The 26,446-nt window shown below is 43.9% G+C and overlaps 1 protein-coding gene across 4 annotated transcripts in view; it reads left to right on the top strand.

Annotated features, from left to right (window-relative positions):
- The window catches only part of ADK (adenosine kinase), a 390,840-nt gene that overhangs the window by 102,941 nt on the left and 261,453 nt on the right, over positions 1-26,446 (top strand). The gene's annotated exons all lie outside the window — the stretch shown is intronic.

The following is a 26,446-nucleotide window of genomic DNA, read 5'->3' as shown; positions in this document are numbered from 1 at the left end:
CGCTGGAGAGCTGTCACACAGACAGCTCTCCGGCGACCAACGATGCCGGTAACCAGGGTAAACATCGGGTTACTAAGCGCAGGGTCGCGCTTAGTAACCCGATGTTTACCCTGGTTACCATTGTTAAAGTAAAAAAAACATACACTACATACTTACCTACCGCTGTCTGTCCCCGGCGCTGGGCTTCTCTGCTCTGGCTGTGAGCGCCGGTCAGCCGGAAAGCAGAGCGGTGATGTCACCGCTCTGCTTTCCGGCTGCTGTGCTCACAGCCAGTGCAGGAGGAGTGCAGAGAAGCAGAGCGCCGAGGACAGACAGCGGTAGGTAAGTATGTAGTGGTTGTTTTTTTTACTTTAACGATGGTAACCAGGGTAAACATCGGGTTACTAAGCGCGGCCCTGCGCTTAGTAACCCGATGTTTACCTTGGTTACCAGCGAAGACATCGCTGAATCGGCGTCACACATGCCGATTCAGCGATGTCAGCGGGAGATCCAGCGACGAAACAAAGTTCTGGACTTTCTTCCCCGACCAGCGACATCACAGCAGGGGCCTGATCGCTGCTGCCTGTCACACTGGACGATATCGCTAGCCAGGACGCTGCAACGTCACGGATCGCTAGCGATATCGTCTAGTGTGACGGGGCCTTTAGCCTCTCTCTTCCCACTGCCCTGTAGCAGTGGCATATGGGTCAATATTTGTGGAGTTGATGTCACCTTTGAATTGTAAGGTGACATCAAGCCGGTTTAGTAATGGAGAGGCGTCAATAAGACTCCTATCCATTACTAATCCTGTAGATGTTAAAGGGTTAAATAAACACACAGCCAGAATAAAGAATTTTAATTAAACACTACACATTTTTCCCATCTTTATTGTACGTCTAATTCCTGCAACGCCCTCGATCTCCTGCAAAAAAATAAAAAATAATAAGCCAACACAAATACTGCCTGATCCATTGTAGTCCATTTAATAACGAGTGTCCCACGACGATCTCCCCTATAGAGCAGTCACATCAGGAGATGTGAATGCTCTCTAGGCCTCCTGCGATGTACTGACAGGAGTTAATAGCTCCTTCAGTGCATCACTGAAGAGGTTACCTGAGTTCAGGTTCTCACTTTACGGCAACGCTGCATGAGAATTTTCCCACACAGCGGTGCCGCAAGTGACAGCGTCCTCTGACGGCAAAGTGATACAGTGCGGGAGGATACCTGCCATCATTGTAACACCAGAGTCCCTGGAGAGTGGTCACATCTGTCGATGTGACAGCTCTCCACGGGAGATCGTCGTGGGACACTCGTTATTAAATGGATTACATCGGAACAGAGGGTATACTGTTGGTTTATTTTATTATTTTTTTACGGGTGATAGAAGGCGTTGGGGATTAACTGTATGGTGAGTATGTACTGTATGTCTATATGTATGTCCTGTATGTGAGGGTTTGTTTTTTTTATACACTTGTACACAGTAGCCGGATGATGGGACTACTGCTTTCCCATCATTGGCTAGCTGTCACTATAGCAGGCATAGCCGGATAGGACTAGTAGTCCCATCGGACGATGCCTGCCTACACACACACAAGCACGCACGCACCCGCACCCAAACACCCGCACACAGACACAAACACCCCCACATAGTCTCTTACCACACACTCTTCCTCCTCCCGATCTGCAGCGTTTCTTGCACCCAACTCCGCAGCAAAACCGCAGATCTTTTTAAACCTGCGTTTTTGCTGCGGATTTGACTGAAACAATGGATGTCAATGGGTGCAGAAACGCTGCAGATCCGCAAAAGAAATGACATGCTGCGGAAAATAAAATGCTGCTAATCCGTGTGGTTTGTTTTTCTGCAGCATATGCACACCAATTGTCAATGTCCCATTGACTAACATTGCTTGTGCACTACTCTGCGGATTTGATGTAATTCCGCTCGTCCAAAAACGATGCGGAAGCGCATTAAAATCCGCAACGTGTGCCAATAGCCTAAACCTTGACACCTTATGATACTGGGCTTTTCAGATGCTCTCTCTAATCACACTACACAATTTTTGTACTTTGTGGTGTAGTTTTTTTTTTTTTTTTTCTTCTTAAATTTATTGGAGCAGTGATGAAATGTGGAAATAAGTTGTATATGCGTTTGTTACAACTTCATAAATGTTACCACATTACATAATGTTATTTTAGTGTAGTATAAATAAACCTTTAACCCCTTCGCGCCACGCGCCGTACTAGTACTGCGCTGCCGGCACTGCATTTGTGCCAGCAGCAGTACTAGTACGGCGCACCGATCACCGCGGTCTCGCGCTGAGCGCCGCGGTGATCGGGTGCGGGTGTCAGCTGTATATGACAGCTGACACCCCGCAGCAATGCCCACGATCGGCGCTATCGCCGATCGCGGGCGTTTAACCCCTCTGATGCCGCTGTCAGTAGTGACAGCGGCATAGAGGGGGATCGCGCAGGGACGGGGGCTCCCTGCGCTCTCCCACCGGAGCAACGCAATGAGATCGCATTGCTCCGGTGACCCGGAAGGAGTCCCCGGATCCAAGATGGCCACCGGACTCCTTCCGGGTCATGAAATGACCTGGTTAGCCGGCGCCTGCTGAGAGCAGGCGCTGGAAAGCCAGCTAAACTGCCTGTCAGATCGTTGATCTGGCAGTGTGCTATGCACAGTGTCAGATCAACGATCTGATCTAATACAGAGATGTCCCACCCTGGGACAATGTTAGAAAGTAAAAAAAAAAAAAATAGAATGTGTAAAAAAAAAAAAAAAAAAAAAAATTTCCCAATAAATCCATTTATGTAAATTAAAAAAAAAATAAATGTACACATATTTGGTATCGCCGCGTCCGTAACGACCCGCTCTATAAAACTATCCCACTAGTTAACCCCTTCAGTGAACACCGCAAAAAAAATAAAATAAAAAACAAGGCAAAAAACATTGCTTTATTATCATACAGGCGAACAAAAAGTGGAATAACACGCGATCAAAACGAAGGATATAAATAACCATGGTACCGCTGAAAACGTCATCTTGTCCCGCAAAAAAAAAAGCCGCCATACAGCGTCATCAGCAGAAAAAAAAAAGTTATAGCTCTCAGAATAATGCGATGCAAAAACAATTATTTTTTTTATATAAAATAGTTGTTATTGTGTAAAAGCGCCAAAACATAAAAAAAATTACATAAATGAGGTATCGCTGTAATCGTACTGACCTGAAGAATAAAACTGCTTTATCCATTTTACCACACGTGGAACGGTATAAACGCCCCCCCTAAAAGAAATTCAGGAATTGCTGGTTTTTGTTCATTCCGCCTCCCAAAAATCGGAATAAAAAGCGATCAAAAAATGTCATCTGCCCGAAAATGTTACCAATAAAAACGTCAACTCGTCCCGCAAAAAACAAGATCTCACATGACTCTGTGGGCCAAAATATGGATAAATTATAGCTCTCAAAATGTGGTGATGCAAAAACTATTTTTTGCAATAAAAAGCGTCTTTTAGTGTGTGACAGCTGCCAATCATAACAATCCGCCAAAAAAACGCTATAAAAGTAAATCAAACCCCCCTTCATCACCCCCTTACTTAGGGAAAAATAATAAAATATAAAAAAATGTATTTCCATTTTCCGGTTAGGGTTGGGGTTAGGGTTTCAGTTATAATTGGGGGTTTCCACTGTTTAGGCACATCAGGGGCTCTCCAAACGCGACATGGCGTCCGATCTTAATTCCAGCCAATTCTGCTTTGATAAAGTAAAACAGTGCTACTTCCCTTCCGAGTTCTCCTGTGTGCCCAAACAGTGGTTCCCCCCAACATATGGGGTATCAGCGTTCTCAGGACAAGTTGGACAACAACTTTTGGGGTCCAATTTGTCCTGTTACCCTTGGGAAAATAAAAACATAGGGGATAAAATATCATTTTCGTGGAAAAAAAAATATTTTTTATTTTCACGGCTCTGCGTTATAAACTGTAGTGAAACACTTGTTGGTTCAAAGCTCTCACAACACATCTAGATAAGTTCCTTGGGGGGTCTAGTTTCCAATATGGGGTCACTTGTGGTGGGTTTCTACTGTTTAGGTACATCAGGGGCTCTGCAAATGCAACATGACACTTGCAGTCCATTCCATCTAAGTCTGCATTTCAAACTGTGCTCCTTCCCTTCCGAGCTCTGCCATGCACTCAAACGGTGGTTCCCCCCCACATGTGGGGTATCAGCGTACTCAGGACAAATTGGACAATAACATTTGTGGTCCAATTTCTCCTGTTACCCTTGGGGAAAAAAAAAATTGCGGGCTAAAACATCATTTTGTGGAAAGAAAAAATGATTTTTTAATTTTCACAATGCTACATTCTAAACTTTAGTGAAACAATTGGGGGTTAAAAGTGCTCACCACACATCTAGATAAGTTCCTTAGGGGGTCTTCTTTCCAAAATGGGGTCACTTGTGGGGGGTTTCCACTGTTAAGGCATGTCAGGGGCTCTCCAAATGCGACATGGCGTCCGATCTCAATTCCAGCCAATTTTGCATTGAAAAGTCAAATGGCACTCCTTCCCTTCCGAGCTCTGCCATGCGCTCAAACAGTGGTTTATCCCCATATATGAAGTATCGACGTACTCAGGACAAATTGCACAACAACTTTTGGGGTCCAATTTATCCTGTTACCCTTGGGAAAATAAAAAATTTGGGGCAAAAAGATCATTTTTTGTGAAAATTAATATAACATTTTTTTTACGGCTCTACATTATAAACTTCTGTGAAGCACTTGGAGGATCAAAGTGCTCACCACACATCTAGATTAGTTCCTTAGGGGGTCTACTTTCCAAAATGGTGTCACTTGTGGGGGTTTCCATTGTTTAGGCACATCAGGGGCTCTCCAATCGTGACATGGGCTCCGATCTCAATTCCAGCAAATCTTGCATTGAAAAGTCAAATGGCGCTCCTTCCCTTCTGTGCTCTGCCATGTGCCCAAACAGTGGTTTACCCCCACATATGGGGTATCGGCGTACTCAGGACAAATTGTACAACGACTTTTGTGGTCCAATTTCTCCTGTTACCCTTGGTAAAATGAAACAAATTGGACCTGAAGTAAAAATTTTGTGAAAAAAAGTTACCGTATATACTCGAGTATAAGCCGAGATTTTCAGCCCATTTTTTTGGGCTGAAAGTCCCCCTCTCGGCTTATACTCGAGTCATATACCCGGGTGTCAGCAGGGGAGGGAGAGCGGGGGCTGTGTAGTCATACTTACCTGCTGCGGCGCGGTCCCTGCAGTCCCTGGCTTCTCCGGCGCTGCAGATTCTTCCTGTACTGAGCGGTCACATGGCACCGCTCATTACAGAAATGAATAGGCGGCTCCACCCCCATAGGGGAGGAGCCGCATATTCATTGCTGTAAATGATCGGTGCCATGTGACCGCTCAATTACAGGAAGAAGCTGCAGCGCCGGAGAAGCCAGGGACTGCAGGGACCGCACCGCAGCAGGTAAGGGGAGCGCAGCGCTATAATTACCTGCTCTTCGCTCCGGTGCGGCTCCGTCTGCAGCGTCCTCTAGCAGTGACGCTCAGGTTAGAGGGCGCTGTGACGTAGTCAGTGCGCGCCCTCTGCTGAGCGTTAGTGCTGGAGACGGAGCCGCAGAGGAGCAGGTAATTATTGAAAGCGCCGGCGTCCTGAGAAGAGAGGTGAGTATGTGATTTTATTTTTTTTTTTATGGCAGCACCAGCAGCATTCTAAGGAGCACCTATGGGGCCATAATCAAAGGTGCAGAGCATATATGGCACAGCATTATAAGGAGCATCTATGGGGCCATAATCAACGGTGCAGAGCATTCTATATAGCACAGTTGTATATGGAGCATCTATGGGGCAATAATGAACGGTATGGAGCATCTATTTTTATTTTTGAAATTCACCGGTAGCTGCTGCATTTTCTACCCTAGGCTTATACTCGAGTCAATAAGTTTTCCCAGTTTTTTGTGGCAAAATTAGGGGGGTCGGCTTATACTCGGGTCGGCTTATACTCGAGTATATACGGTAAATGTTCAATTTTTTTTAAACGTTCAAAAAATTCCTGTGAAGCACCTGAAGGGTTAATAAACTTTTTGAATGTGGTTTTGAGTACCTTGAGGGGTGCAGTTTTTAGAATGGTGTCACTTTTGGGCATTTTCTGTCATATAGACCCCTCAAAGTCACTTCAAGTGTGAGGTGGTCCGTAAAAAAATGGTTTTGCAAATTTTGTTGCAAAAATGAGAAATCGCTGGTCAACTTTTAACCCTTATAACGTCCTAACAAAAAAAAATTATGTTTCCAAAATTGTGCTGATGTAAAGCAGACATGTGGGAAATGTTGTTTATTAACTATATTATGTGATATAACTCTCTAATTTAAGGGCATAAAAACAAAGAGTTTGAAAATTGCTAAATTTTCATAATTTCCGACAAATTTTTGTTTTTTTTCACAAATAAATGCAAGTCATATCGAAGAAGTTTTACCACTATCATGAAGTACAATATGTCACGAGAAAACCATGTCAGAATCACCAGGATCCGTTGAAGCGTTTCAGAGTTATGACCTCATAAAGTGACAGTGGTCAGAATTGTAAAAATTGGCCCTGTCACTTAGGTGAAAACAGGCTTTGGGGTGAAGGGGTTAAAGGGTTGTCTAATATTTGGATATTTTTCACCTATCCTTAGGCACCCCAGCATAAAACTAGTGTGTCTCTTGCAAAATCATTCACAGATCTGTCTTTTTCTCCCCAGACATGGTCAACTGGGTTCCAGCATTGTCATCCATCAGCTGTTTATAGCGCTGCCGCTGGATGGATGTCAACAGTGTATGGGCTTAAAACAGCATAGTACCATTAACTGCTAATTGGACATTCTTGGGTTCTGGAGCTAAGCTCCCATTCACATCAATAGATGCTGAGCTGCAGTACTTAAGAACAGCCATTACATAATATGCAGAGCCATGTGTTTGTTGTCTACCTCCATACACTGTTCACATTTAATGGGGTCCTGGGTGTCTCACGCCAAGAATATAATATTCATGACCTTTCTTAAGTATAGATGCTTGACAAAGATTGTGTTTTGTCATTGTCTTGATTTTAATAAAATTTGCTACAGTTAACCTAATCTTTTTCTTTATTGAATATAAAGACTGAAAACAAAACCCAGTCATAAGGCGTTAGTCGTGCTGAGCAATGTACAAGGAAATCAATACTAAGAGATCAAAATTGTCAAACAAAACAATTAAGGCTAGGTTTACATTTGCAGGTTGAGTCCGCAGCATCTCGTCCACAACCGCATTGCAAAACGCATACACACACATAACACTGTTTTTTATCCGCATCAGCTTACACATGATGGATAAAAACCGCAACGTTTGCATTCGTTTGTGTTAATATGCATGCGTTTGATAGGAAAAACATTTTCAAGGAGCATTTCCTTGAAACAAGACATGCCAAATGGGTGTGGCTTATGGGATTTCTCTATATAAACCCTTGAACTCTTCACATTTTGCTCCTGCGTCAAGATAGATCTTCGCATGAAGAGTTTCTATCAGAATCTGGATTTGGATGTCAACTTGTTTCTTTCCTTTGCATTTGCTTGTGAGCAAGAACAGAAAAGAGAAAGACAGAAGACAGCGTACCCGATTCTTGAACTCCGACAGCCGTGGAACCTACCACTCCTTATTCAGTGAGCTCCGTGAAAACCCAGAGAAATATTTTGAGTACATGAGGATGTATAAAGACAGCTTTGTGGAATTGCAGGACCGTGTACAAGGAGCCATCAGCAGGCAGGACACCCTGCCGATTCCTGCTGAGGAACGTCTGCTGGTGACAAAGGTATGTAATATTTAAACATTAACGCCTGTCATAATTATTATTGTTCTGCAATGTACTTAATATTTTTCCCTTTTTTTGCTAAAATACTGTCCTAAATATTATTGTTATAAAAGCCATGTTCTTTTTTTTTTTTTTCTTCTTTCTTTCTCTGTTTTGCAAAACCCCAGTCATAAAAATTATTGTCCTGATTTTTTTTTTTTTTCTTTCTCTTTGACAGATTCCTGGCTACTGGAGAGAGCCTATCATTGCTCCATTTCCAGTTCTAGATAGGAATTTCCACACTCTGGGATTATCGCAGACACCTGCTGGGCTTTGTGGGATTTTCTCCATGCGGAATTTATCCCCCTACCCACCACGAAAATCTGGCAGCAAACTGCAGACCAATTTTTTGAAGATTATATTTTTCCCAACTGTTTGGGAGCAGTGGATGGAAAACATATCTGGATTACCAAACTGGCTGGAACTGGATCTGAGTACTTGAATTATAAAAAAATATTTTTCCGTAGTGCTCATGGCGATTGCAGCTGCAGACTGTAGGTTTGTTGCAGTGGACATTGGATCTTTTGGCCATGGTAATGACTCCCAGACATTTAAAAACTCGGACATGGGCTAACGTTTGTGTGGGAATCATTTCAATTTCCCCTTGCTACGACCTCTTCCCAACACTGAAGGCCCGCCAATGCCATTTGTTGTGGTTGGGGATGAGGCCTTTCAGATGTGTGGAACCCTCCTGAAACCATACTCCAGTAGAGACTTGAACCACACAAAAAGGGTTTTTAATTACAGACTGACCAGGGCACAAAGAGCAGTTGAGTGTGCCTTTGGTATCCTTGTCTCAAAATGGCGCAATTTAGAGACAGCCATTAATCTGAAAATTGAGACAGTCGATGAGGTGGTCAAGGCGTGTGTGGTGCTGCACAACTATATAATGGCTAAAGAGCAACCCAACATTGAACTTGATGAACCTGTTAGTAACCCATTCCCAGATTACCCTCATCATCACCCTCTCAAAACAGTTGAAGTTGCCCAAATGAGGGATACATTTGCATCCTACTTTGTTTCTGAGAGTGGACGTCTGTCCTGGCAAGATGACATCGTTTAGTGTTCTTGTAATGTTGTGTGTAATGTTATGTACCTGTAATTATTAAAATTTACTTTAATGTTTGCTGACAATAAAACACCTCTAGTTAAACAACTGTTCCAAGTGCCTTCTATATTACCCACATTTTTTCAAGTTTAATAAGGTGATCACCTTATTAAAACTACATTTTTTTTTTTTTTTTTTATATAATCCACTCGCTGTAGATTGCATGATACATAGATTGGATTATAACCACATTTGGTTATGTAACCCATCCTTTACACTAAACCTGTACTCTCCGAGGTCAGTGCTATGGTAGGGGACATTGGATTAGCTCAAACGTGTCTTCAGTCTGTATTTGTATATATTAGGTTCTTCAGGTGGCCTAGTCATGGCAGTGGACAGCCATGCAGGTTCTTCAGTAGCCTATTGGTGTTGGAGGTGGGCAGCTGTACAGGATCTTTAGGCGGCCTACTAATGGTGGCGGTGGTCAGCTGTGCAGGAGCAGGACTCGGTGTGGTGGAGTGGATTTCAGCAGCACCTGGCATGGTGGTGTGCGGCAGGAGTGGGCATGGTGGTGGCCGTGCAGTGGTATGCAGCAGAACTCTGTATTGATAAGTGTGTAATTGGTGGCACAGGTGGGAATGCCACCTGTGGCTAGTGGAAGTACCGAGTCTGCTGCATAGCCTGAATATAAGCAGCATTGCAGGCCTGCATCACGATGAACTGGAGTTCAGGCGTAAGGTGTTCCGACATGCCCTGCTCTATCTTATTAATAAAATGGTGTGCTGGTCTCTGGAGGTCATCTTCCATACGGTCAAGGCATTGGTTGACATCCTGGAAAAGTGTGTTTAATATGGGTCAGACCACTTTCCAGTCTATCTCCCAATGCCTTCAAGCCATTCTGGAAGACCAAGCTCAAGTGAATAAACTCGGGCATGAGTGACCTGTCCGAGGCCTTCTGATGCTGGTGGGAAGAGCCCCCCCCAAAAAAAGGCAGAGAACTGGGACGGGGGACACCTGAAGGACCAGCTGCATGTTCTCCAGCCTGTGATGCTGGCCCACTTGCTGCTTTGCTGGTGGATGGCTGGGACTGGTCCGTGGCAGTTCGATGAGGGACCGCTCCAGAGGACGGTCCAGGTTCGAGGGCGCTACTACAGGTTCTGTGAAAAGAAAAGTAAAACATTAGTATACAAAAATAACAATTGTAGAAGCGCCAGCTCCTGTGGAATAGAAAAATTCAGATTAGGGAATACAACACAATGGAATACAACACAAAAAACACTTACGTTCTCTGAGCAAGGAGAGGCCTCAGGAAAGCCAGCAGCCGGTGGTACTTGTATTTCCCTATCCTTGCTGCAGCACCACTGCGAACTTGGATCTCCTGTCTCAGGTCCCTGTTGAAGGGATCCTTTATCGAACGCCAACGGATTTTGACTTTGATCACTGTGAATAGGGAAAAAAATTGTTAAACAATGCACTTTAGGCCGGGATCACACAACCGTGTGTGATGTGAGAAACTCACTGGAGTTTATTGCATCGCACATGGTTGTGTGATCCCGGCCTTCAGGTGAACTGCTGCATCAGACCACACTGCAATACTTACAAAAAGCCTTTCTGACACGTGACGTGGTGTTGTCTTTTGTGCAAGGCAGCCCACATAAAGGGGAAAGTGTAGACACTTTGGCACCATCACCTAGAGATGAATTATGAGAGTACCATGCATCTCAGGGTTATGTCCAATATACCTCCTGAACCCTGGGAGCCCTCTGCACACACCCCTGTGTCTCATATTTCTCTACCTGTCCTGGATACCGAGATATCGAGACTCTCTCAAGAACCTTTAAGCTGACCCAAGTTTGGACTCTCTGTATCGGTCCAGCCCCAACGAACCCGTTGAGATATCAGTTGTCCTGTTAGGTCATAACTTTCCAGGGGTTGTCCAATCTTAGATATTGGGAATTATTTCAGCTAGGAGGTCAAGGGAGGAGAATTCAATCCAACCCAGAGGGGAGGTGGCAAATATGGGAGGGGGTGAGCTAGGGGTTAAAAGCCAGCTATACATCTTAAGCCGTTGTCTTTGTTCTGCCATGGAAGCCACGTCATGTTGCGTGTAGAGACGGACTAGAAATTAAAAAATATGCCTGTGGATATGAGAGCTTCCCTTCATTCCCTTCATCCACACGTGCTAAGAAATGGTAACATGACACATACAGCTAACTGCTATCCCCAACCTGTACCCTGCTTTTATCTGTACTTCTGGCTGTAGCATCTGTATATTACTCTGTTTATATTTATGATATCTAGTTCGCCTTTCATCAATTAAAATATCAATTAATTAATTTTGGGCTTCTCTTTTATCTCGAAACCTGATTTCCCACATCCAGGAGTTTGGCTAGTACTTGTACGCTACTTGGGGTTGAGCAGTGTAGTTTTGAAAGTCAAATCCTGCTGACAGTTTCCCTTAAAGTTCTCAAACCCCATGCTACAAGACAATGACATACTGTGTATACTCATGTATAAGCCGAGAATTTCAGCACATTTCTTTTGTGCTAAAAACATCCCCCTCGGCTTATATATGAGTATGTACGGTATGTCATTGTCTTGTATCATGGGGTTTGAGAACTTTAAGGGAAACTGTAGGCAGAATTTGAATCTGGAAGCCAGCCAGCAGCTGTGGCACAGTGACAGCTGCAGCCGCTGGCTTCCAGAAGACATATTCACCCTCCTTGCGCCAACCCTGCATCTCCGTCCCTGCATCTCCGTTGTCCCACCACCGGCAGCTCTTACTGTGCTGAGCGGTCACGTGGTAACACTCATTAAGGTAATGAATATGCAATCATCTCCACTTTCATATGCGTGGAGTGCATATTCATTACCTTACTGAGCGGTACCATATGACCCCTCAGCACAGGAGAGCTGCCGTGCTGGGGCAACGGAGATGCAGCAACAGCGTGAGGAGGGTGAATAGGAAGGGGGGGGGAATGAGCCATGCTTACAACAGGGGAGCCGCACATACCAGGACAGAACGGGGGAGCCACATACCAGGGATGAGGGGACAATGCATACCTGGCTTATACTCGAGTCAATAAGCTCTACCCACTTTTCCTTGGCAAAATTGGGTGCTCGGCTTAAACTCTAGTATATATGGTAAGTATTTCTTATTATATTTAGAGTGAATGATTAACCCATTTTCCATGTTGGGTTTTTCCTTTTTGAGTTTACGTTTTTTGCTCCCCTACTGCCCAGAGCCATAACTTTTTTTATTTTCTCTTTAATATGGCCATGTGAGGGTTTGTTTATTGCGGGAAAAGTTGTACTTTTGAACAATAGCATTGGTTTTACCATACAGTGTACTGGAAAATGGGGGGAAAAAATTCTACGTGTGGTGAAATTGACAAACATTAGTGCAATTCCACAATTTTTTTTTTTTACCATGTCCTCTAAATTCTAATCTGCTGTTATGCTTCTCCAGATCATTACGAGTTGGCGGATACAACATATTCTTAATTTAAATTGCGAAAAAAAAAATCCAAAGTTTGTCAAAAAAGTTGCCATTTTTCGAGACCTGTAGCATCTCCATTTTTCATGGCCTGGGGCTGGGTGAGGGCTTATGTTTTGCGCCAAGTTGACACTAATATTAATACCATTTTGGGTTAGATGCACTGTTTGATAGCCCGTTATTGCATTTTAATGAAATGTTGCGGCTACTGGAATAACGTAATTTTGGCGTTTTTACTTTTTTTTTCTCATTATGCCATTTAACAATCAGATTAACTCTTTTTATATATTGATGTGGCAATTTGGAACTCGGCCATACCAAGTAGGCGCTGCTTTTTTTATGTTATTTTATTTTACATATCCCTTGCTATGTGTAGCAAAAATGCACATCAGCTAGGAGTGTAGGCCACGGAGCGGCGCTCATAGCAGTTCAACAATAATCACAGAGGTCTTTTGCAGACCCCGAGTTGTCATCCTAACCCATCGGCGGCCGCCATCAAATGACAGGGGTGCCGATTGGTAGAACTAATGAAGAGCTACCAGCGCGTTCATGTTAAATGCCGTTGTCAATCTCTGTTAATAGGTGTGGGTGGATTGTGATTCCACCTGCAGCTGTTAGCGGCACATGTTGGCTGATGAAATCAGCTGGCATGCTGGGAACGTTTTGGGCTCATCACCGGAGTCCGTGTCAAATGGGGAGGCTACCTATGACGTACCTATACATCTTAAGTTGTAAATGGGTTAAAGAATATCTATCGCCAATCTGAGGCTGCCCTTACTTAAAGGGAACCTGTCAGTTGATACATGCTACCCAAACTATCTCGAGGCACTTGTATAAAAGTCTGTTTTTCTCTGAAATGCTTCAGTGTTTCAGAAAAGATTTAGTTAGAAGATCAGGTCTTGCTCTGATTTGTGCTGCCATGGTTTGGGCAGCATGAATAAGCTAATTTCCGGTTAGCAGACGAGTATACGGAAAAGTCATTTCTTCCAGATAACTCACATGATTTTCCTCTAATTTTTTTGTGCCATTTGTCTTTTTTTTTTTTTTACATCTGTGTGATGTCCATTTTCATTCATGTACATGATCAAATGCAATATCCTTATAATTTCATTATAGAAATGAATCCTTACAAAGCAGATGCCACATATGGTGGGGTATGATTTTTTTTTTTTTCTTTTGTGCATTTGTCTGCACAGCCATATTGAATAACACGGGTCAGTGTGATGTCTGTGTGCTATCCAATCAACAGTCTTCACCGTTTTGTCTGTAAGAGCCCTAAATTAATGAGTGGGCAGCCACAGGTGTGGGGGGGGGGGGGGGAGTGGGGTCCTGCTGTGCATGCTGAGCATGCTGAAATCCTGCAACCAGGAAGTTAGTTCCCATAGGGGGATATTAAAGACCCTTCTGAGCAGTTTTGTATGATATGTAAGAAAATCAGCAATCTTGGGTTTCGTGCTCTTTTAAGTAAAAAGGCAGCCACAGACTGGTGATCAATATTATATTTTTTTTTTTTAAATTCGTTTATTTATTAAGCATAGAATAAAATTACAGTATACATATTTGTCCTTGTCGTTAATCTGCGTGGTTACATCACAGGGATTGGAAGGACAGAACATACATATGTCAATCATTTCACATATAGAAAACGTATGTACTAATTTATGGAACGATCAATATTATTTTAGTGCTTAAAAATTATTAATATAAAATCAAATCAAATGCTGATTTTCTTCAGACTAATATTTTCTGACTATTGGGAAATCTTAGTGAATGGAGGCCAAGAATGGCTTGTGTGCGTGGCATGGCTGTAACCTGTGGAAATTATTAACAGGTCATGGAATAACCGTATGCTGAACGTTGGATTACTGGTGCCACTTATTACTCTTAAACCAAGTGTGCTTTTTTTTTCTTCTTTTCATATAAAAACATGCTCACAGATGAATGGTAGGGTGTTAGCTGTGGTGTAACAACTTTTTTCCATTTAAAGAGGTTTATTTGTCAAACAAAATCCACACTAATTATCCAAACGTACTTGACCTAACACAGAAAACAAGAGGTCTGGCTATAAGTGGACTTTGGACTGGAATTTTGCATTCAAACGGAGTACCTCCAACAATAGCTGCTGTTTCACCCATTCTAGAACCGTTTTTTTTTTTCTTTTCCTCTGCTCTTCTGTTCTTAAAGGGAACCTGTCACCCCCAAAATCGAAGATGACATAAGCCCACCGGCATCAGGGGCTTATCTAGAGAATTCTGGAATGCTGTAGATAAGCGCCCGATGTATCCTGAAAGATGAGAAAAAGAGGTTAGATTATACTCACCCAGGGGCAGTCCCGGTGCTGTCCGGTTCCGATGGGCGTCGCGGTCCAGTCCCTCCTATTTTCATAGGATGACATCCTTTTCTTGTCTTCACGCTGCTGCTCCAGCACAGGCGTACTTTGTCTGTCCTGTTGAGGGCAGGGCAGAGTACTGCATTGCGCAGGCGCCGGAAAGGTCAGAGAGGCCTGGCGCCTGCGCACTGCAGTACTTTGCTCTGCCCTCAACAGGGCAGACAAAGTACGCATGTGCCGGAGTCGCAGCCTGAAGACAAGAAGAGGACGTCATCGTAAAATGGGAGGCCCCAGACCGTGGCGCCCATCAGACCAGAATAGAAGAAGGAACGCCCCTGGGTGAGTATAATTTAACCTCTTTTTCTCATCTTTCAGGTTACATCGGGGGCTTATCTATAGCATTACAGAATGCTGTAGATAAGCCCCTGATGTCGGTGGGCTTAGCTCACCTTTGATTTTGGGGGTTACAGGTTCCCTTTAAGTTATGCCCCCTGTAATAAAGGTTCACATTTTTTTCCCTTCAATAATCTGGGTGTGTACCACAGAACTCTCAATGGGCATTTGCAATTCCCGTTTAATAACATGGCCAAGTTTTGATTGGCCAGCACTATAAAGAAGAAAACACTATCCAAACTCTGCCATGTTCCAGAATGAGACTAGCAAATGCCCGTAGAGAAGGTCACAGCTGCAGCCGGGCTCAGCGTGTTCTCCTGCCTTGAGATTCGTCTTGTGAACACTCTGAGAACTCTATCTCTGCATCCTGTAGCAAAGGAAGCTGTAGCCAAAAAAGTTGAATCCACCCATCTAAATATTAAGAAAATATATACCATACATATTTATCACTGCATTCTTAAAACTCCTTTATCAAAATAAAGGAATATTTGAAATGGGTATGTGTGTGTGTGTGTGTCTATATATATATGTATATATGTGTTTGTGTGTGAATATATAAACGCACGCCACGCAGTATATAACACTGGCCACGCAGTATATAGCATCCATGCAGTATATAACACAGCCCATGTAGTATATAGCGGTGTGGGCACCGTATCCCTGTTAAAAAAAATAAATAAATAAATAAAATTAAAATAAAAAATAGTTATATACTCACCCTCCGGCGTCCAGCGAAGCTGTGTCGATGCACGTGCGGCTGCCGCTAGCTTCCGTTCCCAAGATGCATTGTGAAATTACCCAGATGACTTAGCGGTCTCGCTAGACACAGTTATATCAATGCATCTGTGCAGATGTCATTCATTTTTTGCGGACTGTGTCTCCGTGTGCCAAACACAGACATATCAGTGTTCGTGGGAGAGCACGGATTACACGGACCCAATAAAGTCAATGGGTCCATGTAAAACACGTACCGCACACGGACGTTATCCGTGTGCAGTCCGTGTGCCGTGCAGGAGACAGCGCCACTGTAAGCGCTGTCCCCTCCCCCCCCCCCCCCCCCCCCCCCCACTGGTGCTGAAGCCGCGAATCATATCTTCCCTGCAGCAGCATTTGCTGTAGAGAAGATATGAATAATCGTGTTTAAAATAAAGCTACAATCATGAATATGCGACTCCACCTCCCATAGGGGTGGAGCCCCATATTCATTACTGTAAATGAGCGGCCCCACGTGACCGCTCATACAATAGAAGGTGCGGCCAGGACAGGAAGCGGCGCCAGCCAGCGAGGGAGCCGGCTGAGTATTTTAATAACAGCGGGGTGGGCACACAGGGGGTGGGAGGGGGGTGGGCACATGGAGCTTTATTTTAAACACGATTATTCATATCTTCTCTACAGCAAACGCTGCTGCAGGGAAGATATGAATTGCGGCTTCAGCACCAGATGCAGGGGGCTAAACTTTAGCGCTGTCTCCCGCACGGTGCATGTGGTACCCAGTGGGCACACGGGCGGCACACTGATGTGCCACATAAACACATCGGCACACGGACACGGATAATTCCAGTACCGATTTTTTTCCGGTACCGGAATTATCTAGACGTGTGAGACTGCCCTTAGGCGCTGGCAGAGTTGATTACCGCCACCTGCAAGGTCAATGGGAGAAGTGCAAGATCAGTGTGGATGCAGCCACATCCATATATTAAAGGGACACTGTCACCTGAATTTGGAGGGAACAATCTTCAGCCATGGAGGCGGGGTTTTTGGGTGTTTGATTCACCCTTTCCTTACCCGCTGGCTGCATGCTGGCTGCAATATTGGATTGAAGTTCATTCTCTGTTCTCCATAGGACACGCCTGTTCAACCAGCAGTCTTAATGTGAACACGTGCAAGCTGTATCATATAGATAAAAAAGAACACAGCAGCACATGTACATGAATCTAGGCCATGTGAAAACACAGACAAATATTCAATATGAATTATAGTTCTCAAAAATATTTTTTCAAAAAATGTTTTTTCATAAAACTAAGTTATAGATGAAATGAAGATTCTTAGCGTATAAATTGGCCAATTCATGTGTGCCCATCAACCACGGCAAGGTGATCTTATACATGCATGCATACATACATACATACACCACACACACTATAGCTGAAAAGCCCGGCGTTGCCTGTGCATAGTAAATGTCTGTGGTTAGTTATAGCACCTCACTTCTCATTTTCTCCCTCACACCTCTTTTCCCCCCTCACTCCTCTCATTCCCCCTAACACTTGTCATTTCGACCTCACATCTGTCATTTTCTGATCACTCCACTATTTTCCCTCACTTCTCTCATTTTACACTCACACCTCTTATTTTCCCTTCAGTATATACATGTTTGTCATCTCCCTTATATATATAGGATACACCTTTGTCATCTCCTGTATATAGTATATACCTGTATGTCATCTCCCCTGTAAATAGTATATACCTGCTGTGTCATCTCCTCCTGTATATAGTATATACCTGTATGTCATCTCTTCTGTATATAGTATATACCTGTATGTCATCTCCACCTATATATAGTATATACCTGTATGTCATCTGTATATAGTATATGCCTGCTGTATGTCTTCTCCTCCTGTATATACCTATGTGTCATCTCCTCTTTTATATAGTATATACCTGTGTCATCTCCTCCTGTATATAGTATATACCTGGGTGTCATCTCCTATATATAATATATACCTGTATGTCATCTCCTCCTGTATATAGTATATACCTGTGTCATCTCCCCTGTATATAGTACAGTTGTGGCCAAAAGTATTGACACCCTTGCAATTCTGTCAGATAATACTCATTTTCTTCCTGAAAATGATTGCAAACACAAATTATTTGTTATTATCTTCATTTAATTTGTCTTAAATGAAAAAAAAAACACTAAAAGAATTGTCCTAAAGCCAAATTTGGATATAATTCCACACCAAACATAAAAAGGGATGGACAAAAGTATTGGCACTGTTCGAAAAATCATGTGATGCTTTTCTATTTTGTGTAATTAACAGCACCTGTAACTTACCCGTGGCACCTAACAACAGGTGTTGGCAATAACTAAATCACACTTGCAGCCAGTTGACATGGATGAAAGTTGACTCTGTCTTGTGTCCTTGTGTGTACCACATTGAGCATGGAGAAAAGAAAGAAGACCAAAGAACTGTCTGATGACTTGAGAAACCAAATTGTGAGGAAGCATGAGCAATCTCAAGGCAACAAGTCCGTCTCCAAAGATCTGAATGTTCCTGTGTCTACCGTGCGCGGTGTCATCAAGAAGTTTAAAGCCCATGGCACTGTGTCTAACCTCCCTAGATGTGGACGGAAAAGAAAAATTGACAAGAAATTTCAATGCAAGATTCAGCAGATGTTGGATAAAGAACCTTGACTAACATCCAAACAAGTTCAAGCTGCCCTGCAGTCAACAGGGTACAACAGTGTCAACCCGTACTATCCGTCGGCGTCTGAATGAAAAGGGACTGTATGGTAGGAGACCCAGGAAGACCCCACTTCTTACCCCGAGACATAAAAAAGCCAGGCTGGAGTTTGCCAAAACTTACCTGAAAAAGCCTAAAAAGTTTTGGAGGAATGTTCTCTGGTCAGATGAGACAAAAGTAGAGCTTTTTGGGCAAAGGCATCAACATAGAGTTTACAGGAGAAAAAAAGGCATTTATAGAAAAGAACACGGTCCCTACAGTAAAACATGGGGTTGCTTTGCTGCCTCTGGCACTGGACTGCTTGACCGTGTGCATGGCATTACGAAGTCTGAAGACTGCCAACAAATTTTGCAGCATAATGTAGGGCCCAGTGTGAGAAAGCTGGGCCTCCCTCAGAGGTCATGGATCTTCAGCAGGACAATGACTCAAAACACACTTCAAAAAGCACTAGAAAAGGGTTTGAGAGAAAGCACTGGAGACTTCTAAGGTGGCCAGCAATGAGTCCAGACCTGAATCCCATAGGGCGAGTTTCATGTGTCAAGTTGTGTGTGTTGAGTTGCGTGTGGCGACATGCGTGTAGCAACTTTTTGTGTCGAGTTGCGTGTGACAGGTTAGTGTAGCAAGTTGTGTGCAGCAAGTTTTGCGCATGGCGAGTTTTGCACGTGGCGAGTTTTGTGTGGTGCGTTTTATTATGCAAGTTTTGTGTGAGGCAACTTTTGCATGTGTTGCAACTTTTGTGCATGTTGCAATTTTTCCACGTGTGGCGAGTTTTCCATGAGGCGAGTTTTGCGTGAGTCTAGTTTTGCATGTGGCATGTTTTGCGCGTGGCAAGTTTTGAGTGGCGACTTTTGTGTTTCGACTTTTATGTGGCGAGGTTGGTGTTTGTGTGGTGAAATGTGTGCTGAGGGTGGTATATGTGTTCAAGCACGTGGTAGTGTATGGCGCGTTTTGTGTACATGTTCATATCCCCATGTGGGGCGAGTATCCCATGTCGGGGCCCCACCTTGGCAACTGTGCGGTATATACTCTTTGGCCCCATCGCTCTCACTCTTTAAGTACCCCGTGTTCACATCTGGCAGCTGTCAATTTGCCACCAACACTTTTCCTTTCACTTTTTCCCCATTATGTAGATAGGGGCAAAATTGTTTGGTCAATTGGAACTCGCGGGATTAAAATTTCACCTTACAACATTGTTTATGATGCTCTCGGGGTCCAGATGTTTGAAAAGTTTAGCATCCCAGTCCAACGCTGTGGTGGCGGCTGAGAATTCGGTCACCCTGGGCTCTGTGCTCACATGGGCCCACCCAGCGTTACCATTACATTTAATTATAGCACACAGATATAGTTTTGCTGTGCAGTATAGTTGGGAGACATTATCTCCCTGCACGACCATTTCCAATTCTGTAGACGTCTAGCTGCTTTGACGGTAGGGGGTTGCAGTGTCAGAAGCGCCATCAGTACACCTGAGTCCCTGCTTGAATCAGAAGCGTCAAGACTCTATTGTCCAGTGTGTGCATCTGCGCTTTGCAGGAGGGTTCGTTCGAATCCTGGATTGGGTGAGTATATAATTTGTTTTAATTAGAAAGTGTGGTATGACTGGTGGCATCATGAATTATTTGGGCCACTCAAACTTGTATTAGTGACGGATCGCGACAGATTGCCACACGTTGCATCCGTCGTGTTTTGGCGGACCATCGTCACAAAAATGTTCAATGTAACTTTTTTTTGTTCGTCACGTCCGCCATTTTCGACTGCGCATGCACGGCTGGAACTCCGCCCCCTCCCCGGACTGCAGAATGGGCAGCGGATGCGTTGAAAAACTGCATCCGCTGCCCACATTGTGCAAAACTTTCACAACGTCGGTCGGTACGTCGGCCCGAGGCATTGCGACGGATCCATATGGGCGAAAGTGTGAAAGAGGCCTGAGGGCAAGTGTGGGGGGCCAACATACAGTGAGGGGGTGGCACTCAGTGTGCGGGACATTATACAGCATGTTGGTCCTGATACAGTGTGGGTGCAAATGTGGGAGACATAATACAGCATGAGGGCCATTATGCACATCGGTGCAAATGTGGAGGCCAGTATACAGTTTTGGGGCCATTATGCAGTGTCTGAGCTAATAAGGGAGTCATGATAGTGGGGGACTATTGCTGGGCCATTATACAGTTTGGGGGCTACTGTTGGGCCCTCATAAAGTGCAAGGACTAATGAAAGTTACATTATACAGTGTGGAGCCTACTGTAGGGACCATTATATTTGGGGCTACTGTGGGGATAATGTGTTTTGGGAAGCATTGGGGACCTCATACTGTGTGTAGTGTAGCTGTGGGCCCACTATGCTCTGTATATGGAAGCTGTACATGGGGCCTCAGAGGACATTATTAAATGTTACGTAGGCACTTATGAAGTATTATTTAGGAGGCATTCAGAGTATTGTGACCATCAAAAGTGCACTTGGGGCATTATTATTATTAATTTATATAGCAACATTAATTCCATGGTGATGTACATTGGATGGGGTTGCATCAAAATACAAATATCACTCACAGTAAACAAAACTAACAATGGCAGGCTGGTACAAAGGGAAGAGGACCGTAGGTCGGGGGTTGCAGTAGCTTCGGTGGTGTTGAGGTGGCCATGTATTCATTGCAGGTTGTAAGCTTTTTTGAAGAGATGGATTTTCAGGTTCCGTTTGAAGGATCCAAATGTGGCGGATAACCGGACGTGTTGGGGTACAGAATTTCAGATGATGAGTGATATTCGGGAGAAGTCTTGGAGGCGATTGGGTGAGGAGCGAATAAGCGTGGAGGTGAGAAGGGGATCTTGGGAGGACCGGAGATTACGTGAGGGAAGATATTGAGAGATTAGTTCAGAAATATATGGAGGAGAAAGGTTATGGATGGCTTTGTAGGTCAGTGTTAGTAGTTTAAACTGGATACGCTGGGAAAATTGGGAGCCAGTAAAGGGATTTGCAAAGAGGGGAAGCAGGATTGTAGCGAGGAGAGAGATTAATTATTCGGGCAGCAGAGTTAAAGACAGACTGGAGGGGTGCGATAGTGTTAGAATGTAGGCCACAAAAGTGGATGTTGCAGTAGTTGAGGCGGGAGATGATTAGGGCATGCACAAGCATTTTGGTAGAGTGAGAGTTGAGGAAAGGACGGATTCTGGAAATATTTTTGAGCTGGTGGCGAGAGATTGGATGTGCTGGTTGAAAGACAGGGCAGAGTCAAGGGTTACTCTGAGGCAGCAGATTACCCGGACAGGAGCAAGTGTGAATTCATTTGTGATAGATCAGGTAGGGAAGGTGTGCGAGATGGAGGAAAGATAATTAGTTCAGATTTGTCCATATTGAGTTTGAGGAAGCGAAAGGAGAAGGAGGATATGGCTGACAAACACTCTTGGATACTGGAGAGCAGAGAGTTGACATCTGGGCCAGAGGTAGATCTGTGTCCTCAGCATATAGATGGCACTGGAAGCCATAGGACTTTGTGTTGTCCCAAGCCAAGGGTATAGATTGAGAAGAGAAGGGGTCCTAGGACAAAGCCTTGAGGGACGCCAACAAGGAGGGGACGAGATGAAGAGGTAGTATGGGAGTAGGAAACGATTAATGTGCAGTTAATAAGGTATGAGGAGATCCAGGATAGAGCAAGGTCTTTGACACCAAAGGAAGGGAGGTTCTGTAGTAAAAGGCAGAGGTCAACTGTGTTGAAGGCAGAGGACAGGTCTAGAAGGAGAAGTATGGAGAATTGTCTGTTAGCCTTGGATGTAAGTAAGGCTGGTTTCACATATGCCTTGCTGTGTTATGCGGTTGGCAGCGTACTTCCTCCGTGAAGCTCCGCCTACTGCTGCCTGTGTCCGGCGTTGCCCTGCGTACCTATCTTTAACATTGGGTACGCAGGGACATGCGTTGTATGCCAATGTGTCAGCATGCGGCGATTTGAGGTGTGCCACATTTCCGTATGGTCGCCACACACCTCAAATCACCGCATGCGGACACATCCGCATACAACACATGTCCCTGCGTACCCAATATTAAAGATGGGTACACGGGGCAACACAGGCAACAGTAGGCAGAGCCTGGGCGGAGCTCCACGGAGGAAGCAAGGAGGAAGTATGCTGCCATCCGCAGCGCACAGCAACGCAAGTGCGAAACAAGCCTAAGTTTGGTCAGGGCAGTCTCAGTGGAATTTTGGGGACGGAAGCCAGATTGTAGATTGTCGAAGAGCGAGTTAGATGCAAGGTGAGAGGAAAGTTCAGCGTGGACGTGCTGCTCAAGGGGTTTGGAAGCAAATGGGAGCAAAGATATGGGGCGGTAGCTGGACATAGCACTCGGGTCAAGGGAAGGCTTTTTGAGGATAGGTGTGATTGTGGCATGTTTGAAAGCAGCGGGGAAGGTGCCAGAAGTTAATGATGGGTTATTACTTTTTAGAGGCAAAATGTGGACACTGTTTTCTAGGGCACTTGCACAAGGGAATTTTACCATCTATAAGGCACAAATGGAAGCATTTACTTTATAAGAGACATAGTGGTCTGCATTATGGTGTGGGCCAGTAAAAGTAGCACAGTTATTGTGACACACAGCTGTTACAGTAATAGGGACGCATATGGCAGCAGTGGGTGAACATTAGGGTGTCAGTATTATGTGGAGATTGTGCAGGTTGGGAACAGAATGGTATGGTGCTAGAAAAGAGAGAAGTCAAATGAGTCCTGGCCAGAGAAGTTATGTCAATCTGGGACATATGGAAAAGACTGGAAAAGTGAATGACTCCATCAGAAAGATGTCAGCTGTAAATCGCCATCTATAACTGTACTGTAATCTCTTATGTGTCCTCCAGCACTGGTATGTACCACTATATGTCACCATATGGCAGTGATAGGTGTTGGTTATTGTATAGAGATTTATTTTCAGTAATACCATGGTCATCAGCTGAGTTTCTTCCTGAAGCCACAATTACCGTGTGCCACTGTAGCTATAATCGGGGTTACCGGTTAGTGTCCCACTCAAATGTTTCACTGCCTCTGAGCTGAATCCCAACTACGCCTCTAACCCTTGTTGACCTGAGTGGAACAAACAGCAGGTATGGATAAGGGACTGTTTGCAGAAATATCAGCCAATTCAAATAGTATCTGACAAATTCCATTATACGGTTTTGGAATCAAACATGATCCACGTGGTGGTAAAAGCCTTTATGTGCATCCTGTTTTTTTCATTAATAGAGATATTTTACAAATCCTATTACCGTATGTAAACTTAGAAATGACAAAACTTGGTTAGTTTATGAATACATATGTAGTTAGACTGGGCCTTGTAAATTCCTGGACTTTGGTCTTGTCTTCTAGTTTTATTTTCTTTCATAACCCTTTCACGTTTGACTGGATTATTTCAATACATAAAATAACACTTCACAACAGTTGTCTAATTCAGAAAGCAACAATGATCGAAGTTTCCTCACTGTCCGGGACTCTGTGCGTTACACATGGGACAGTAACCGTGATCGTTGGACAGATCTGACGCTTCCAGTTGGGTTCTCTCTGGCTACTATTGCATCTTACACTGCTTGTATAGAGTTGACCAGTTATGTCAGCTATTTAGGATGTGCTTCATTGGTTGATATTAATTCTTCAAGACATTTTAAGAAATTGGGTATTGGAGCAACAATTGAATTATTCTTGTAAAGTAGAGGTGCATAAATAGCTGTTAATTGTATTTTTAATAGACAATAAAATCTTAAGTAACAAATAATGTACAGGGTGTGCCATGTATGTACACCTACATAAAATGGGAATGGTTGGTGATATCAACTTCCTGTTTGTGGCACATTAGTATATGGGAGGGGGAACATTTTTCAAGATGGGTGGTCACCATGGTGGCCATTTTGAAGTCGGCCATTTTGGATCCAACTGTATTTTTTCCAATGCAAAGAGGGTCATGTGACACATCAGACTTATTGAGAATTTCACAAGAAAAACTTTTCATGAGGTATTTACAGGCTTCTCTTTGTTTAGTTATTGACCTGTCGCAGAGGTTAACACGTGATGAGCGGATAGAAATTGTGTTGATGTCTGGTCAACGCAGTACCCGTGTCATTGCAGCAGATTTCAATGCAAGATACCCTACACAAGAAAACTGTCAACATTCCCCATATTATTTAGGTGTATCCATGTAAATAGCCCACCCAAAAAAGATTGCCTCATCACTGAACATAAACTGAGGGTCCTATTCCAATTTTTGTTTTGCCCATGCTTCAAGTTCAGCTTGCTGATCTGGGTCGTCCTCGTTGAGATGTTGCAGCAGCTGGATTTTAAGGGTGCCATTTGTGAATAGCTAATATCAGCCGAAGGGATATTTGACTGATGATGGATCGGCGTGCTGAATTTGCAGAATGGGATCCGCCCACCCAGGACAGGAGACCTAATAAAATAAAAGGGCGGCACCTCAAACCCGCATCAGTTGGTTTCCTGTCCTTCATTGGAAGCTTGTGCTGAGATCCCATGGTGAAGGTTGAAGGTAAAGACAAAATCCCCCCCCCCCCCTTCTCTCTGTGAGGCATGCTGGATGCTGCCGGGACGCGCAGGTAGCAATGACAAGCTACACTTATGTCAGTGGTGCAAGGCACACTGGAAGTGGGTGTGCTCGAGTGACATCACAGGGCGTATTGGGAAAGATGGTGGCTTCCTATGTGGGCACCACCGACCAGGATGCGAGGGGCTATGGCATGTCCTGGTTGGAACATTATGGAATCATTGACCTTGGAGGATGTTCATTCAGTTGTTTAATTTTGTAGAAAAAAAGCAGATCAAAGACGTGGCACAAAACTGAAGTCATTTCAAATGGCAACTTTCTGGCTTTAATAAACACTAAAAGAAATCAAGAACACAAAATGTTACATCGGGGGCTTATCTACTGCATTACAGAATGCTGTAGATAAGCCCCTAATGGCGGTGGCCGCAGCTTGTATGCGAAAAATGAGGTGACAGATTTCCTTTAAATGTTAGGGCCTCTATATGCAGTCAGTTAGTGTTTTACTTTCAGAGACCGGAGTTACTGTTCTCTATTTCCTAATGCATGGGTTTGTTAGTGTCGGTGAAATAAATAACTCGATAGTGAGCTATGACGGTTGCTGCATATATACTTTTCTATAGGAGTTCGATTCTAGTATGAAGTGTTTTACTATGGGAACGAAAACTTAGGCTTAAGAGATAACGGTCATCAGAACTGTCACGGACCAAAAAGGAGCCATCTGGCACAGTAGCCAATTTTTCTTCTGCATCCCAGCGTGTGATGTCATAAACCCCCAGCTGAGTGAGCAGGACTAGGTCGGATCAGATCTTCAATCTCTCATTGTGACCACGAATGTTCCCATTCACTAACTTAATGCACATATGTCCTATGGTGATAATGTATGTAAAGCATTGTGGAATATGCTGGCTCTGTGTAAGCAAAGCACAGTAATATGGTGAGAAGCTAAAGCTCCAACCTAGGCCTGTATCTATATCAAAACCCCACTCGCTTTGTGAAGAGGAAACAATGTTGAGCATTGTAGAGGGTTGTCTTCTGTTTTAGTGGCACACGATGTTGTGATGGTTAGGCCTCATTCAGGCGACAATTTTTCACGGATAGAACACGTACCTATGATTTCTAGAGCTGTTGCCATTTTTTTGTGAACCGCGTGTGATCAGTGACTACATACATTGCCATCCGTGTGCAACCCCTTTTTAATTTTGCAATTTTATTTGTCATACGAGAAAATCGCTGATGGTAAGGATTGTCCCAAAAATGCTAATAAAATTGGACCTTTTTTCTGTATGAGGAAAATGACTGATTCCTTGAATGAAGGTCACCTTCATTTGTTGAA

This window comes from Ranitomeya imitator, chromosome 2 (assembly GCF_032444005.1).
Source record: "Ranitomeya imitator isolate aRanImi1 chromosome 2, aRanImi1.pri, whole genome shotgun sequence".
NCBI classification, from domain to species: domain Eukaryota; kingdom Metazoa; phylum Chordata; class Amphibia; order Anura; family Dendrobatidae; genus Ranitomeya; species Ranitomeya imitator.
Note: the sequence above shows the minus strand (reverse complement) of the source record. Positions and strands in the feature narration are given on the sequence as shown.